At 32.8% G+C, this 18792-nt stretch overlaps 3 non-coding genes across 3 annotated transcripts; all 3 read right to left on the bottom strand.

Annotated features, from left to right (window-relative positions):
• On the bottom strand, window positions 1-72 carry TRNAP-CGG (transfer RNA proline (anticodon CGG)). Its single transcript has one exon. It is a non-coding gene; the product is annotated as a tRNA-Pro (tRNA).
• A 13976-nt stretch (window positions 73-14048) lies between these two features.
• TRNAP-CGG (transfer RNA proline (anticodon CGG)) lies at window positions 14049-14120 on the bottom strand. Its single transcript has one exon. It is a non-coding gene; the product is annotated as a tRNA-Pro (tRNA).
• Window positions 14121-16610: 2490 nt separating this feature from the next.
• On the bottom strand, window positions 16611-16682 carry TRNAP-CGG (transfer RNA proline (anticodon CGG)). Its single transcript has one exon. It is a non-coding gene; the product is annotated as a tRNA-Pro (tRNA).
• Window positions 16683-18792: the final 2110 nt, after the last annotated feature.

Genomic DNA, 18792 nt, shown 5'->3' with positions numbered 1-18792 from the left:
GGGCTCATCCAGGATTTGAACCCGGGACCTCTCGCACCCGAAGCGAGAATCATACCCCTAGACCAACGAGCCACCTACCTGAAGATTTTTCTTTGGATTTTTCAATTGATTTTTAGAAAATAGCTTTTTGTTTTTAAAACACCATATACATTTATGTAAAAATTAATTTGTAGAATAAATAAAATATTTCCTTATGGTCCAGTAGATAGTTTTCTAAGGTATGCATATAGGAAAAGTGCAGGGACAAGATTTGTGAGTGCCTACAGAGTTTGCACTTCTCTCATGGATGAAGCTATAGACTTGTCATATGCAATGTACAAATCATGCTTCCAGACACCGAAGAAAGGCAAAAGAATACCTTGCAATTTCATTTTTGAACTTTTTGTGTTTCAAAGTGAGACTATTCTTTTAAAACATTCAAAGCTATCTAGACAGAAGGGAACTTGCAGTTTTCCGGATATACCACAATACGGTTGAAATTTTAATAAGTATGCTCTTATTTGTAGTACAACTAAAATGTTTTCGTAAGATTCTATTGATAGTTTTCTATGTGTGCTTATTTGGAAAGTGCAGTGACAAGATATAAAAATGGCGACAGAGTTTGGACTTGTCTGATCGATAAAACCCAAGACTTGTAAAAAGCTATGTGTAAATCATGCATAAATAGAAGAAAGGCAATAGGAAAATGATGAAGGCAAGATTCATAAGTATGTACAAATTCTATTGGGAGTATGGCAAAAACAAAACTCAGTTGATGCTATTGACTTAGCCAATTGAGAAAATCAGATATATATAAACCATGAGATGCACCGTAAAAAGAAAGAGAGGGCTCGTCAGGGAATTGAACCAGGGACCTGTCGCGCCCAAAATGAAAATCATAGAATCATCAAGTAAGCATGTTTTATTTGATATCTTAACCAATTTTATGTGAAAATTATATTATTTTAAAGCAGTCACTAATGTGTACAAGGAGGAAATATTAGCATAAATAAAATATTTCCTAATAGTCAATAATTTTCTAAGTATACTTGCTTGAAAATTGCTGTGCAAAGTTTTATGATGCCCAGCTGAGTTTTTCTGATGGATAAAACCCAAGACATGTCACATGCTGTGTGCAGATAAGTACTTACAAATAATTGTAGCAGTTTGACAAAAAACAAAATTCAATTGTGCAAATTAGTAAATACAATCTATTTTGAGAGTTTTGAAAAAACAACATTCAGTTGAAATTCACTCAGGAAATTGACTACAATAAGATAATAGAACCATTTCAAAGAATCTGAAAATTTGGGCTCGTCCGGGATTTGAACCTGGGACCTCTCGCACCCTAAGCGAGACCAGCGAGCCACCTACCTGAAGATTTTTCTTTGGATTTTTCAATTGATTTTAAGAAAATAGCTTTTTGTTTTTAAAACACCATATACATTTATGTAAAAATTAATTTGTAGAATAAATAAAATATTTCCTTATGGTCCAGTAGATAGTTTTCTAAGGTATGCATATAGGAAAAGTGCAGGGACAAGATTTGTGAGTGCCTACAGAGTTTGGACTTCTCTCATGGACGAAGCTATAGACTTGTCATATGCAATGTACAAATCATGCTTCCAGACACTGAAGAAAGGCAAAAGAATACCTTGCAATTTCATTTTTGAACTTTTTGTGTTTCAAAGTGAGACTATTCTTTTAAAACATTCAAAGCTATCTAGATAGAAGGGAACTTGCAGTTTTCCGGATATACCACAATACGGTTGAAATTTTAATAAGTATGCTCTTATTTGTAGTACAACTAAAATGTTTTCGTAAGATTCTATTGATAGTTTTCTATGTGTGCTTATTTGGAAAGTGCAGTGACAAGATATAAAAATGGCGACAGAGTTTGGACTTGTCTGATCGATAAAACCCAAGACTTGTAAAAAGCTATGTGTAAATCATGCATAAATAGAATAAAGGCAATAGGAAAATGATGAAGGCAAGATTCATAAGTATGTACAAATTCTATTGGGAGTATGGCAAAAACAAAACTCAGTTGATGCTATTGACTTAGCCAATTGAGAAAATCAGATATATATAAACCATGAGATGCACCGTAAAAAGAAAGAGAGGGCTCGTCAGGGAATTGAACCAGGGACCTGTCGCGCCCAAAATGAAAATCATAGAATCATCAAGTAAGCATGCTTTATTTGATATCTTAACCAATTTTATGTGAAAATTATATTATTTTAAAGCAGTCACTAATGTGTACAAGGAGGAAATATTAGCATAAATAAAATATTTCCTAATAGTCAATAATTTTCTAAGTATACTTGCTTGAAAATTGCTGTGCAAAGTTTTATGATGCCCAGCAGAGTTTTTCTGATGGATAAAACCCAAGACATGTCACATGCTGTGTGCAGATAAGTACTTACAAATAATTTTAGCAGTTTGACAAAAAACAAAATTCAATTGTGCAAATTAGTAAATACAATCTATTTTTAGAGTTTTGAAAAAACAACATTCAGTTGAAATTCACTCAGGAAATTGACTACAATAAGATAATAGAACCATTTCAAAGAATCTGAAAATTTGGGCTCGTCCAGGATTTGAACCCGGGACCTCTCGCACCCGAAGCGAGACCAGCGAGCCACCTACCTGAAGATTTTTCTTTGGATTTTTCAATTGATTTTAAGAAAATAGCTTTTTGTTTTTAAAACACCATATACATTTATGTAAAAATTAATTTGTAGAATAAATAAAATATTTCCTTATGGTCCAGTAGATAGTTTTCTAAGGTATGCATATAGGAAAAGTGCAGGGACAAGATTTGTGAGTGCCTACAGAGTTTGGACTTCTCTCATGGACGAAGCTATAGACTTGTCATATGCAATGTACAAATCATGCTTCCAGACACCGAAGAAAGGCAAAAGAATACCTTGCAATTTCATTTTTGAACTTTTTGTGTTTCAAAGTGAGACTATTCTTTTAAAACATTCAAAGCTATCTAGACAGAAGGGAACTTGCAGTTTTCCGGATATACCACAATACGGTTGAAATTTTAATAAGTATGCTCTTATTTGTAGTACAACTAAAATGTTTTCGTAAGATTCTATTGATAGTTTTCTATGTGTGCTTATTTGGAAAGTGCAGTGACAAGATATAAAAATGGTGACAGAGTTTGGACTTGTCTGATCGATAAAACCCAAGACTTGTAAAAAGCTATGTGTAAATCATGCATAAATAGAAGAAAGGCAATAGGAAAATGATGAAGGCAAGATTCATAAGTATGTACAAATTCTATTGGGAGTATGGCAAAAACAAAACTCAGTTGATGCTATTGACTTAGCCAATTGAGAAAATCAGATATATATAAACCATGAGATGCACCGTAAAAAGAAAGAGAGGGCTCGTCAGGGAATTGAACCAGGGACCTGTCGCGCCCAAAATGAAAATCATAGAATCATCAAGTAAGCATGTTTTATTTGATATCTTAACCAATTTTATGTGAAAATTATATTATTTTAAAGCAGTCACTAATGTGTACAAGGAGGAAATATTAGCATTAATAAAATATTTCCTAATAGTCAATAATTTTCTAAGTATACTTGCTTGAAAATTGCTGTGCAAAGTTTTATGATGCCCAGCAGAGTTTTTCTGATGGATAAAACCCAAGACATGTCACATGATGTGTGCAGATAAGTACTTACAAATAATTTTAGCAGTTTGACAAAAAACAAAATTCAATTGTGCAAATTAGTAAATACAATCTATTTTGAGAGTTTTGAAAAAACAACATTCAGTTGAAATTCACTCAGGAAATTGACTACAATAAGATAATAGAACCATTTCAAAGAATCTGAAAATTTGGGCTCGTCCAGGATTTGATCGGGACCTCTCGCACCCGAAGCGAGACCAGCGAGCCACCTACCTGAAGATTTTTCTTTGGATTTTTCAATTGATTTTAAGAAAATAGCTTTTTGTTTTTAAAACACCATATACATTTATGTAAAAATTAATTTGTAGAATAAATAAAATATTTCCTTATGGTCCAGTAGATAGTTTTCTAAGGTATGCATATAGGAAAAGTGCAGGGACAAGATTTGTGAGTGCCTACAGAGTTTGGACTTCTCTCATGGACGAAGCTATAGACTTGTCATATGCAATGTACAAATCATGCTTCCAGACACCGAAGAAAGGCAAAAGTATACCTTGCAATTTCATTTTTGAACTTTTTGTGTTTCAAAGTGAGACTATTCTTTTAAAACATTCAAAGCTATCTAGACAGAAGGGAACTTGCAGTTTTCCGGATATACCACAATACGGTTGAAATTTTAATAAGTATGCTCTTATTTGTAGTACAACTAAAATGTTTTCGTAAGATACTATTGATAGTTTTCTATGTGTGCTTATTTGGAAAGTGCAGTGACAAGATATAAAAATGGCGACAGAGTTTGGACTTGTCTGATCGATAAAACCCAAGACTTGTAAAAAGCTATGTGTAAATCATGCATAAATAGAAGAAAGGCAATAGGAAAATGATGAAGGCAAGATTCATAAGTATGTACAAATTCTATTGGGAGTATGGCAAAAACAAAACTCAGTTGATGCTATTGACTTAGCCAATTGAGAAAATCAGATATATATAAACCATGAGATGCACCGTAAAAAGAAAGAGAGGGCTCATCAGGGAATTGAACCAGGGACCTGTCGCGCCCAAAATGAAAATCATAGCATCATCAAGTAAGCATGTTTTATTTGATATCTTAACCAATTTTATGTGAAAATTATATTATTTTAAAGCAGTCACTAATGTGTACAAGGAGGAAATATTAGCATAAATAAAATATTTCCTAATAGTCAATAATTTTCTAAGTATACTTGCTTGAAAATTGCTGTGCAAAGTTTTATGATGCCCAGCTGAGTTTTTCTGATGGATAAAACCCAAGACATGTCACATGCTGTGTGCAGATAAGTACTTACAAATAATTGTAGCAGTTTGACAAAAAACAAAATTCAATTGTGCAAATTAGTAAATACAATCTATTTTGAGAGTTTTGAAAAAACAACATTCAGTTGAAATTCACTCAGGAAATTGACTACAATAAGATAATAGAACCATTTCAAAGAATCTGAAAATTTGGGCTCGTCCGGGATTTGAACCCGGGACCTCTCGCACCCTAAGCGAGACCAGCGAGCCACCTACCTGAAGATTTTTCTTTGGATTTTTCAATTGATTTTAAGAAAATAGCTTTTTGTTTTTAAAACACCATATACATTTATGTAAAAATTAATTTGTAGAATAAATAAAATATTTCCTTATGGTCCAGTAGATAGTTTTCTAAGGTATGCATATAGGAAAAGTGCAGGGACAAGATTTGTGAGTGCCTACAGAGTTTGGACTTCTCTCATGGACGAAGCTATAGACTTGTCATATGCAATGTACAAATCATGCTTCCAGACACCGAAGAAAGGCAAAAGAATACCTTGCAATTTCATTTTTGAACTTTTTGTGTTTCAAAGTGAGACTATTCTTTTAAAACATTCAAAGCTATCTAGACAGAAGGGAACTTGCAGTTTTCCGGATATACCACAATACGGTTGAAATTTTAATAAGTATGCTCTTATTTGTAGTACAACTAAAATGTTTTCGTAAGATTCTATTGATAGTTTTCTATGTGTGCTTATTTGGAAAGTGCAGTGACAAGATATAAAAATGGCGACAGAGTTTGGACTTGTCTGATCGATAAAACCCAAGACTTGTAAAAAGCTATGTGTAAATCATGCATAAATAGAAGAAAGGCAATAGGAAAATGATGAAGGCAAGATTCATAAGTATGTACAAATTCTATTGGGAGTATGGCAAAAACAAAACTCAGTTGATGCTATTGACTTAGCCAATTGAGAAAATCAGATATATATAAACCATGAGATGCACCGTAAAAAGAAAGAGAGGGCTCGTCAGGGAATTGAACCAGGGACCTGTCGCGCCCAAAATGAAAATCATAGAATCATAAAGTAAGCATGTTTTATTTGATATCTTAACCAATTTTATGTGAAAATTATATTATTTTAAAGCAGTCACTAATGTGTACAAGGAGGAAATATTAGCATAAATAAAATATTTCCTAATAGTCAATAATTTTCTAAGTATACTTGCTTGAAAATTGCTGTGCAAAGTTTTATGATGCCCAGCAGAGTTTTTCTGATGGATAAAACCCAAGACATGTCACATGATGTGTGCAGATAAGTACTTACAAATAATTTTAGCAGTTTGACAAAAAACAAAATTCAATTGTGCAAATTAGTAAATACAATCTATTTTGAGAGTTTTGAAAAAACAACATTCAGTTCAAATTCACTCAGGAAATTGACTACAATAAGATAATAGAACCATTTCAAAGAATCTGAAAATTTGGGCTCGTCCAGGATTTGAACCCGGGACCTCTCGCACCCGAAGCGAGACCAGCGAGCCACCTACCTGAAGATTTTTCTTTGGATTTTTCAATTGATTTTAAGAAAATAGCTTTTTGTTTTTAAAACACCATATACATTTATGTAAAAATGAATTTGTAGAATAAATAAAATATTTCCTTATGGTCCAGTAGATAGTTTTCTAAGGTATGCATATAGGAAAAGTGCAGGGACAAGATTTGTGAGTGCCTACAGAGTTTGGACTTCTCTCATGGACGAAGCTATAGACTTGTCATATGCAATGTACAAATCATGCTTCCAGACACCGAAGAAAGGCAAAAGAATACCTTGCAATTTCATTTTTGAACTTTTTGTGTTTCAAAGTGAGACTATTCTTTTAAAACATTCAAAGCTATCTAGACAGAAGGGAACTTGCAGTTTTCCGGATATACCACAATACGGTTGAAATTTTAATAAGTATGCTCTTATTTGTAGTACAACTAAAATGTTTTCGTAAGATTCTATTGATAGTTTTCTATGTGTGCTTATTTGGAAAGTGCAGTGACAAGATATAAAAATGGCGACAGAGTTTGGACTTGTCTGATCGATAAAACCCAAGACTTGTAAAAAGCTATGTGTAAATCATGCATAAATAGAAGAAAGGCAATAGGAAAATGATGAAGGCAAGATTCATAAGTATGTACAAATTCTATTGGGAGTATGGCAAAAACAAAAATCAGTTGATGCTATTGATTTAGCCAATTGAGAAAATCAGATATATATAAACCATGAGATGCACCGTAAAAAGAAAGAGAGGGCTCGTCAGGGAATTGAACCAGGGACCTGTCGCGCCCAAAATGAAAATCATAGAATCATCAAGTAAGCATGCTTTATTTGATATCTTAACCAATTTTATGTGAAAATTATATTATTTTAAAGCAGTCACTAATGTGTACAAGGAGGAAATATTAGCATAAATAAAATATTTCCTAATAGTCAATAATTTTCTAAGTATACTTGCTTGAAAATTGCTGTGCAAAGTTTTATGATGCCCAGCAGAGTTTTTCTGATGGATAAAACCCAAGACATGTCACATGCTGTGTGCAGATAAGTACTTACAAATAATTTTAGCAGTTTGACAAAAAACAAAATTCAATTGTGCAAATTAGTAAATACAATCTATTTTGAGAGTTTTGAAAAAACAACATTCAGTTGAAATTCACTCAGGAAATTGACTACAATAAGATAATAGAACCATTTCAAAGAATCTGAAAATTTGGGCTCATCCGGGATTTGAACCCGGGACCTCTCGCACCCTAAGCGAGACCAGCGAGCCACCTACCTGAAGATTTTTATTTGGATTTTTCAATTGATTTTAAGAAAATAGCTTTTTGTTTTTAAAACACCATATACATTTATGTAAAAATTAATTTGTAGAATAAATAAAATATTTCCTTATGGTCCAGTAGATAGTTTTCTAAGGTATGCATATAGGAAAAGTGCAGGGACAAGATTTGTGAGTGCATACAGAGTTTGGACTTCTCTCATGGACGAAGCTATAGACTTGTCATATGCAATGTACAAATCATGCTTCCAGACACCGAAGAAAGGCAAAAGAATACCTTGCAATTTCATTTTTGAACTTTTTGTGTTTCAAAGTGAGACTATTCTTTTAAAACATTCAAAGCTATCTAGACAGAAGGGAACTTGCAGTTTTCCGGATATACCACAATACGGTAGAAATTTTCATAAGTATGCTCTTATTTGTAGTACAACTAAAATGTTTTCGTAAGATTCTATTGATAGTTTTCTATGTGTGCTTATTTGGAAAGTGCAGTGACAAGATATAAAAATGGCGACAGAGTTTGGACTTGTCTGATCGATAAAACCCAAGACTTGTAAAAAGCTATGTGTAAATCATGCATAAATAGAAGAAAGGCAATAGGAAAATGATGAAGGCAAGATTCATAAGTATGTACAAATTCTATTGGGAGTATGGCAAAAACAAAACTCAGTTGATGCTATTGACTTAGCCAATTGAGAAAATCAGATATATATAAACCATGAGATGCACCGTAAAAAGAAAGAGAGGGCTCGTCAGGGAATTGAACCAGGGACCTGTCGCGCCCAAAATGAAAATCATAGAATCATCAAGTAAGCATGTTTTATTTGATATCTTAACCAATTTTATGTGAAAATTATATTATTTTAAAGCAGTCACTAATGTGTACAAGGAGGAAATATTAGCATAAATAAAATTTTTCCTAATAGTCAATAATTTTCTAAGTATACTTGCTTGAAAATTGCTGTGCAAAGTTTTATGATGCCCAGCAGAGTTTTTCTGATGGATAAAACCCAAGACATGTCACATGCTGTGTGCAGATAAGTACTTACAAATAATTGTAGCAGTTTGACAAAAAACAAAATTCAATTGTGCAAATTAGTAAATACAATCTATTTTGAGAGTTTTGAAAAAACAACATTCAGTTGAAGTTCACTCAGGAAATTGACTACAATAAGATAATAGAACCATTTCAAAGAATCTGAAAATTTGGGCTCGTCCGGGATTTGAACCTGGGACCTCTCGCACCCTAAGCGAGACCAGCGAGCCACCTACCTGAAGATTTTTCTTTGGATTTTTCAATTGATTTTAAGAAAATAGCTTTTTGTTTTTAAAACACCATATACATTTATGTAAAAATTAATTTGTAGAATAAATAAAATATTTCCTTATGGTCCAGTAGATAGTTTTCTAAGGTATGCATATAGGAAAAGTGCAGGGACAAGATTTGTGAGTGCCTACAGAGTTTGGACTTCTCTCATGGACGAAGCTATAGACTTGTCATATGCAATGTACAAATCATGCTTCCAGACACCGAAGAAAGGCAAAAGAATACCTTGCAATTTCATTTTTGAACTTTTTGTGTTTCAAAGTGAGACTATTCTTTTAAAACATTCAAAGCTATCTAGACAGAAGGGAACTTGCAGTTTTCCAGATATACCACAATACGGTTGAAATTTTAATAAGTATGCTCTTATTTGTAGTACAACTAAAATGTTTTCATAAGATTCTATTGATAGTTTTCTATGTGTGCTTATTTGGAAAGTGCAGTGACAAGATATAAAAATGGCGACAGAGTTTGGACTTGTCTGATCGATAAAACCCAAGACTTGTAAAAAGCTATGTGTAAATCATGCATAAATAGAAGAAAGGCAATAGGAAAATGATGAAGGCAAGATTCATAAGTATGTACAAATTCTATTGGGAGTATGGCAAAAACAAAACTCAGTTGATGCTATTGACTTAGCCAATTGAGAAAATCAGATATATATAAACCATGAGATGCACCGTAAAAAGAAAGAGAGGGCTCGTCAGGGAATTGAACCAGGGACCTGTCGCGCCCAAAATGAAAATCATAGAATCATCAAGTAAGCATGTTTTATTTGATATCTTAACCAATTTTATGTGAAAATTATATTATTTTAAAGCAGTCACTAATGTGTACAAGGAGGAAATATTAGCATAAATAAAATATTTCCTAATAGTCAATAATTTTCTAAGTATACTTGCTTGAAAATTGCTGTGCAAAGTTTTATGATGCCCAGCAGAGTTTTTCTGATGGATAAAACCCAAGACATGTCACATGATGTGTGCAGATAAGTACTTACAAATAATTTTAGCAGTTTGACAAAAAACAAAATTCAATTGTGCAAATTAGTAAATACAATCTATTTTGAGAGTTTTGAAAAACAACATTCAGTTGAAATTCACTCAGGAAATTGACTACAATAAGATAATAGAACCATTTCAAAGAATCTGAAAATTTGGGCTCGTCCAGGATTTGAACCCGGGACCTCTTGCACCCTAAGCGAGACCAGCGAGCCACCTACCTGAAGATTTTTCTTTGGATTTTTCAATTGATTTTAAGAAAATAGCTTTTTGTTTTTAAAACACCATATACATTTATGTAAAAATTAATTTGTAGAATAAATAAAATATTTCCTTATGGTCCAGTAGATAGTTTTCTAAGGTATGCATATAGGAAAAGTGCAGGGACAAGATTTGTGAGTGCCTACAGAGTTTGGACTTCTCTCATGGACGAAGCTAAAGACTTGTCATATGCAATGTACAAATCATGCTTCCAGACACAGAAGAAAGGCAAAAGAATACCTTGCAATTTCATTTTTGAACTTTTTGTGTTTCAAAGTGAGACTATTCTTTTAAAACATTCAAAGCTATCTAGACAGAAGGGAACCTGCAGTTTTCCTGATATACCACAATACGATTGAAATTTTAATTAGTATGCTCTTATTTGTAGTACAACTAAAATGTTTTCGTAAGATTCTATTGATAGTTTTCTATGTGTGCTTATTTGGAAAGTGCAGTGACAAGATATAAAAATGGCGACAGAGTTTGGACTTGTCTGATCGATAAAACCCAAGACTTGTAAAAAGCTATGTGTAAATCATGCATAAATAGAAGAAAGGCAATAGGAAAATGATGAAGGCAAGATTCATAAGTATGTACAAATTCTATTGGGAGTATGGCAAAAACAAAACTCAGTTGATGCTATTGACTTAGCCAATTGAGAAAATCAGATATATATAAACCATGAGATGCACCATAAAAAGAAAGAGAGGGCTCGTCAGGGAATTGAACCAGGGACCTGTCGCACCCAAAACGAAAATCATAGAATCATCAAGTAAGCATGTTTTATTTGATATCTTAACCAATTTTATGTGAAAATTATATTATTTTAAAGCAGTCACTAATGTGTACAAGGAGGAAATATTAGCTTAAATTAAATATTTCCTAATAGTCAATAACTTTCTAAGTATACTTGCTTGAAAATTGCTGTGCAAAGTTTTATGATGCCCAGCAGAGTTTTTCTGATGGATAAAACCCAAGACATGTCACATGCTGTGTGCAGATAAGTACTTACAAATAATTTTAGCAGTTTGACAAAAAACAAAATTCAATTGTGCAAATTAGTAAATACAATCTATTTTGAGAGTTTTGAAAAAACAACATTCAGTTGAAATTCACTCAGGAAATTGACTACAATAAGATAATAGAACCATTTCAAAGAATCTGAAAATTTGGGCTCGTCCAGGATTTGAACCCGGGACCTCTCGCACCCTAAGCGAGACCAGCGAGCCACCTACCTGAAGATTTTTCTTTGGATTTTTCAATTGATTTTAAGAAAATAGCTTTTTGTTTTTAAAACACCATATACATTTATGTAAAAATTAATTTGTAGAATAAATAAAATATTTCCTTATGGTCCAGTAGATAGTTTTCTAAGGTATGCATATAGGAAAAGTGCAGGGACAAGATTTGTGAGTGCCTACAGAGTTTGGACTTCTCTCATGGACGAAGCTATAGACTTGTCATATGCAATGTACAAATCATGCTTCCAGACACCGAAGAAAGGCAAAAGAATACCTTGCAATTTCATTTTTGAACTTTTTGTGTTTCAAAGTGAGACTATTCTTTTAAAACATTCAAAGCTATCTAGACAGAAGGGAACTTGCAGTTTTCCGGATATACCACAATACGGTTGAAATTTTAATAAGTATGCTCTTATTTGTAGTACAACTAAAATGTTTTCGTAAGATTCTATTGATAGTTTTCTATGTGTGCTTATTTGGAAAGTGCAGTGACAAGATATAAAAATGGCGACAGAGTTTGGACTTGTCTGATCGATAAAACCCAAGACTTGTAAAAAGCTATGTGTAAATCATGCATAAATAGAAGAAAGGCAATAGGAAAATGATGAAGGCAAGATTCATAAGTATGTACAAATTCTATTGGGAGTATGGCAAAAACAAAACTCAGTTGATGCTATTGACTTAGCCAATTGAGAAAATCAGATATATATAAACCATGAGATGCACCGTAAAAAGAAAGAGAGGGCTCGTCAGGGAATTGAACCAGGGACCTGTCGCGCCCAAAATGAAAATCATAGAATCATCAAGTAAGCATGTTTTATTTGATATCTTAACCAATTTTATGTGAAAATTATATTATTTTAAAGCAGTCACTAATGTGTACAAGGAGGAAATATTAGCATAAATAAAATATTTCCTAATAGTCAATAATTTTCTAAGTATACTTGCTTGAAAATTGCTGTGCAAAGTTTTATGATGCCCAGCAGAGTTTTTCTGATGGATAAAACCCAAGACATGTCACATGCTGTGTGCAGATAAATACTTACAAATAATTTTAGCAGTTTGACAAAAAACAAAATTCAATTGTGCAAATTAGTAAATACAATCTATTTTGAGAGTTTTGAAAAAACAACATTCAGTTGAAATTCACTCAGGAAATTGACTACAATAAGATAATAGAGCCATTTCAAAGAATCTGAAAATTTGGGCTCGTCCAGGATTTGAACCCTGGCCTCTCGCACCCTAAGCGAGAATCATACCCATAGACCAACAAGCCACCTACCTGAAGATTTTTCTTTGGATTTTTCAATTGATTTTAAGAAAATAGCTTTTTGTTTTTAAAACACCATATACATTTATGTAAAAATTAATTTGTAGAATAAATAAAATATTTCCTTATGGTCCAGTAGACAGTTTTCTAAGGTATGCATATAGGAAAAGTGCAGGGACAAGATTTGTGAGTGCCTACAGAGTTTGGACTTCTCTCATGGACGAAGCTAAAGACTTGTCATATGCAATGTACAAATCATGCTTCCAGACACAGAAGAAAGGCAAAAGAATACCTTGCAATTTCATTTTTGAACTTTTTGTGTTTCAAAGTGAGACTATTCTTTTAAAACATTCAAAGCTATCTAGACAGAAGGGAACCTGCAGTTTTCCTGATATACCACAATACAGTTGAAATTTTAATAAGTATGCTCTTATTTGTAGAACAACTAAAATGTTTCCGTAAGATTCTATTGATAGTTTTCTATGTGTGCTTATTTGGAAAGTGCAGTGACAAGATATAAAAATGGCTGCAGAGTTTGGACTTGTCTGATCGATAAAACCCAAGACTTGTAAAAAGCTATGTGTAAATCATGCATAAATAGAAGAAAGGCCATAATAAAATTATGAATGCAAGATTCATAAGTATGTACAAATTCTATTGGGAGTATGGCTAAAACAAAACTCAGTTGATGCTATTGATTTAGCCAATTGAGAAAATCATATATATATAAACCATGAGATGCACCGTAAAAAGAAAGAGAGGGCTCGTCAGGGAATTGAACCAGGGACCTGTCGCGCCCAAAACGAAAATCATAGAATCATCAACTAAGCATGTTTTATTTGATATCTTAACCAATTTTATGTGAAAATTATATTATTTTAAAGCAGTCACTAATGTGTACAAGGAGGAAATATTAGCATAAATAAAATATTTCCTAATAGTCAATAATTTTTTAAGTATACTTGCTTGAAAATTGTGTGCAAAGTTTTATGATGCCCAGCAGAGTTTTTCTGATGGATAAAACCCAAGACATGTCACATGCTGTGTGCAGATAAGTACTTTCAAATAATTTTAGCAGTTTGACAAAAAACAAAATTCAATTGTGCAAATTAGTAAATACAATCTATTTTGAGAGTTTTGAAAAAACAACATTCAGTTGAAATTCACTCAGGAAATTGACTACAATTAGATAATAGAACCATTTCAAAGAATCTGAAAACTTGGGCTCGTCCGGGATTTGAACCCGGGACCTCTCGCACCCGAAGCGAGAATCATACCCCTAGACCAACGAGCCACCTACCTGAAGATTTTTCTTTGGATTTTTCAATTGATTTTAAGAAAATAGCTTTATGTTTTTAAAACACCATATACATTTATGTAAAAATTAATTTGTAGAATAAATAAAATATTTCCTTATGGTCCAGTAGATAGTTTTCTAAGGTATGCATATAGGAAAAGTGCAGGGACAAGATTTGTGAGTTCCTACAGAGTTTGGACTTCTCTCATGGACGAAGCTATAGACTTGTCATATGCAATGTACAAATCATGCTTCCAGACTCAGAAGAAAGGCAAAAGAATACCTTGCAATTTCATTTTTGAACTTTTTGTGTTTCAAAGTGAGACTATTATTTTAAAACATTCAAAGCTATCTAGACAGAAGGGAACTTGCAGTTTTCCGGATATACCACAATACGGTTGAAATTTTAATAAGTATGCTCTTATTTGTAGTACAACTAAAATGTTTTCGTAAGATTCTATTGATAGTTTTCTATGTGTGCTTATTTGGAAAGTGCAGTGACAAGATATAAAAATGGCTGCAGAGTTTGGACTTGTCTGATCGATAAAACCAAAGACTTGTAAAAAGCTATGTGTAAATCATGCATAAATAGAAGAAAGGCAATAGGAAAATCATGAAGGCAAGATTCATAAGTATGTACAAATTCTATTGGGAGTATGGCAAAAACAAAACTCAGTTGATGCTATTGACTTAGCCAATTGAGAAATCAGATATATATAAACCATGAGATGCACTGTTAAAAGAAAGAGAGGGCTCGTCAGGGAATTGAACCAGGGACCTGTCGCACCCAAAATGAAAATCATAGAATCATCAAGTAAGCATGTTTTATTTGATATCTTAACCAATTTTATGTGAAAATTATATTATTTTAAAGCAGTCACTAATGTGTACAAGGAGGAAATATTAGCATAAATAAAATATTTCCTAATAGTCAATAATTTTCTAAGTATACTTGCTTGAAAATTGCTGTGCAAAGTTTTATGATGCCCAGCAGAGTTTTTCTGATGGATAAAACCCAAGACATGTCACATGCTGTGTGCAGATAAGTACTTACAAATAATTTTAGCAGTTTGACAAAAAACAAAATTCAATTGTGCAAATTAGTAAATACAATCTATTTTGAGAGTTTTGAAAAAACAACATTCAGTTGAAATTCACTCAGGAAATTGACTACAATAAGATAATAGAACCATTTCAAAGAATCTGAAAATTTGGGCTCGTCCGGGATTTGAACCCGGGACCTCTCACACCCTAAGCGAAACCAACGAGCCACCTACCTGAAGATTTTTCTTTGGATTTTTCAATTGATTTTTAGAAAATAGCTTTTTGTTTTTAAAACACCATATACATTTATGTAAAAATGAATTTGTAGAATAAATAAAATATTTCCTTATGGTCCAGTAGATAGTTTTCTAAGGTATGCATATAGGAAAAGTGCAGGGACAAGATTTGTGAGTGCCTACAGAGTTTGGACTTCTCTCATGGACGAAGCTAAAGACTTGTCATATGCAATGTACAAATCATGCTTCCAGACACAGAAGAAAGGCAAAAGAATACCTTGCAATTTAATTTTTGAACTTTTTGTGTTTCAAAGTGAGACTATTCTTTTAAAACATTCAAAGCTATCTAGACAGAAGGGAACCTGCAGTTTTCCTGATATACCACAATACGGTTGAAATTTTAATAAGTATGCTCTTATTTGTAGAACAACTAAAATGTTTCCGTAAGATTCTATTGATAGTTTTCTATGTGTGCTTATTAGGAAAGTGCAGTGACAAGATATAAAAATGGCTGCAGAGTTTGGACTTGTCTGATCGATAAAACCCAAGACTTGTAAAAAGCTATGTGTAAATCATGCATAAATAGAAGAAAGGCCATAATAAAATTATGAATGCAAGATTCATAAGTATGTACAAATTCTATTGGGAGTATGGCTAAAACAAAACTCAGTTGATGCTATTGATTTAGCCAATTGAGAAAATCATATATATATAAACCATGAGATGCACCGTAAAAAGAAAGAGAGGGCTCGTCAGGGAATTGAACCAGGGACCTGTCGCGCCCAAAACGAAAATCATAGAATCATCAAGTAAGCATGTTTTATTTGATATCTTAACCAATTTTATGTGAAAATTATATTATTTTAAAGCAGTCACTAATGTGTACAAGGAGGAAATATTAGCATAAATAAAATATTTCCTAATAGTCAATAATTTTTTAAGTATACTTGCTTGAAAATTGTGTGCAAAGTTTTATGATGCCCAGCAGAGTTTTTCTGATGGATAAAACCCAAGACATGTCACATGCTGTGTGCAGATAAGTACTTACAAATAATTTTAGCAGTTTGACAAAAAACAAAATTCAATTGTGCAAATTAGTAAATACAATCTATTTTGAGAGTTTTGAAAAAACAACATTCAGTTGAAATTCACTCAGGAAATTGACTACAATTAGATAATAGAACCATTTCAAAGAATCTGAAAACTTGGGCTCGTCCGGGATTTGAACCCGGGACCTCTCGCACCCGAAGTGAGAATCATACCCCTAGACCAACGAGCCACCTACCTGAAGATTTTTCTTTGGATTTTTCAATTGATTTTAAGAAAATAGCTTTATGTTTTTAAAACACCATATACATTTATGTAAAAATTAATTTGTAGAATAAATAAAATATTTCCTTATGGTCCAGTAGATAGTTTTCTAAGGTATGCATATAGGAAAAGTGCAGGGACAAGATTTGTGAGTGCCTACAGAGTTTGGACTTCTCTCATGGACGAAGCTATAGACTTGTCATATGCAATGTACAAATCATGCTTCCAGACTCAGAAGAAAGGCAAAAGAATACCTTGCAATTTCATTTTTGAACTTTTTGTGTTTCAAAGTGAGACTATTATTTTAAAACATTCAAAGCTATCTAGACAGAAGGGAACTTGCAGTTTTCCGGATATACCACAATACGGTTGAAATTTTAATAAGTATGCTCTTATTTGTAGTACAACTAAAATGTTTTCGTAAGATTCTATTGATAGTTTTCTATGTGTGCTTATTTGGAAAGTGCAGTGACAAGATATAAAAATGGCTGCAGAGTTTGGACTTGTCTGATCGATAAAACCAAAGACTTGTAAAAAGCTATGTGTAAATCATGCATAAATAGAAGAAAGGCAATAGGAAAATTATGAAGGCAAGATTCATAAGTATGTACAAATTCTATTGGGAGTATGGCAAAAACAAAACTCAGTTGATGCTATTGACTTAGCCAATTGAGAAATCAGATATATATAAACCATGAGATGCACTGTTAAAAGAAAGAGAGGGCTCGTCAGGGAATTGAACCAGGGACCTGTCGCACCCAAAATGAAAATCATAGAATCATCAAGTAAGCATGTTTTATTTGATATCTTAACCAATTTTATGTGAAAATTATATTATTTTAAAGCAGTCACTAATGTGTACAAGGAGGAAATATTAGCATAAATAAAATATTTCCTAATAGTTAATAATTTTCTAAGTATACTTGCTTGAAAATTGCTGTGCAAAGTTTTATGATGCCCAGCAGAGTTTTTCTGATGGATAAAACCCAAGACATGTCACATGCTGTGTGCAGATAAGTACTTACAAATAATTTTAGCAGTTTGACAAAAAACAAAATTCAATTGTGCAAATTAGTAAGTACAATCTTGAGAGTTTTGAAAAAACAACATTCAGTTGAAATTCACTCAGGAAATTGACTACAATAAGATAATAGAACCATTTCAAAGAATCTGAAAATTTGGGCTCGTCCAGGATTTGAACCCGGGCCTCTCGCACCCTAAGTGAGAATCATACCCATAGACCAACAAGCCACCTACCTGAAGATTTTTCTTTGGATTTTTCAATTGATTTTAAGAAAATAGCTTTTTGTTTTTAAAACACCATATACATTTATGTAAAAATTAATTTGTAGAATAAATAAAATATTTCCTTATGGTCCAGTAGACAGTTTTCTAAGGTATGCATATAGGAAAAGTGCAGGGACAAGATTTGTGAGTGCCTACAGAGTTTGGACTTCTCTCATGGACGAAGCTAAAGACTTGTCATATGCAATGTACAAATCATGCTTCCAGACACAGAAGAAAGGCAAAAGAATACCTTGCAATTTCATTTTTGAACTTTTTGTGTTTCAAAGTGAGACTATTCTTTTAAAACATTCAAAGCTATCTAGACAGAAGGGAACCTGCAGTTTTCCTGATAAACCACAATACAGTTGAAATTTTAATAAGTATGCTCTTATTTGTAGAACAACTAAAATGTTTCCGTAAGATTCTATTGATAGTTTTCTATGTGTGCTTATTTGGAAAGTGCAGTGACAAGATATAAAAATGGCTGCAGAGTTTGGACTTGTCTGATCAATAAAACCCAAGACTTGTAAAAAGCTATGTGTAAATCATGCATAAATAGAAGAAAGGCCATAATAAAATTATGAATGCAAGATTCATAAGTATGTACAAATTCTATTGGGAGTATGGCTAAAACAAAACTCAGTTGATGCTATTGATTTAGCCAATTGAGAAAATCATATATATATAAACCATGAGATGCACCGTAAAAAGAAAGAGAGGGCTCGTCAGGGAATTGAACCAGGGACCTGTCGCGCCCAAAACGAAAATCATAGAATCATCAAGTAAGCATG

The sequence above is a fragment of the Taudactylus pleione genome, unplaced genomic scaffold (genome assembly GCF_031769625.1).
Source record: "Taudactylus pleione unplaced genomic scaffold, aTauple2 ptg000317l, whole genome shotgun sequence".
Classification (NCBI taxonomy): domain Eukaryota; kingdom Metazoa; phylum Chordata; class Amphibia; order Anura; family Myobatrachidae; genus Taudactylus; species Taudactylus pleione.
This window is presented reverse-complemented; position numbering and strand designations above follow the sequence as displayed.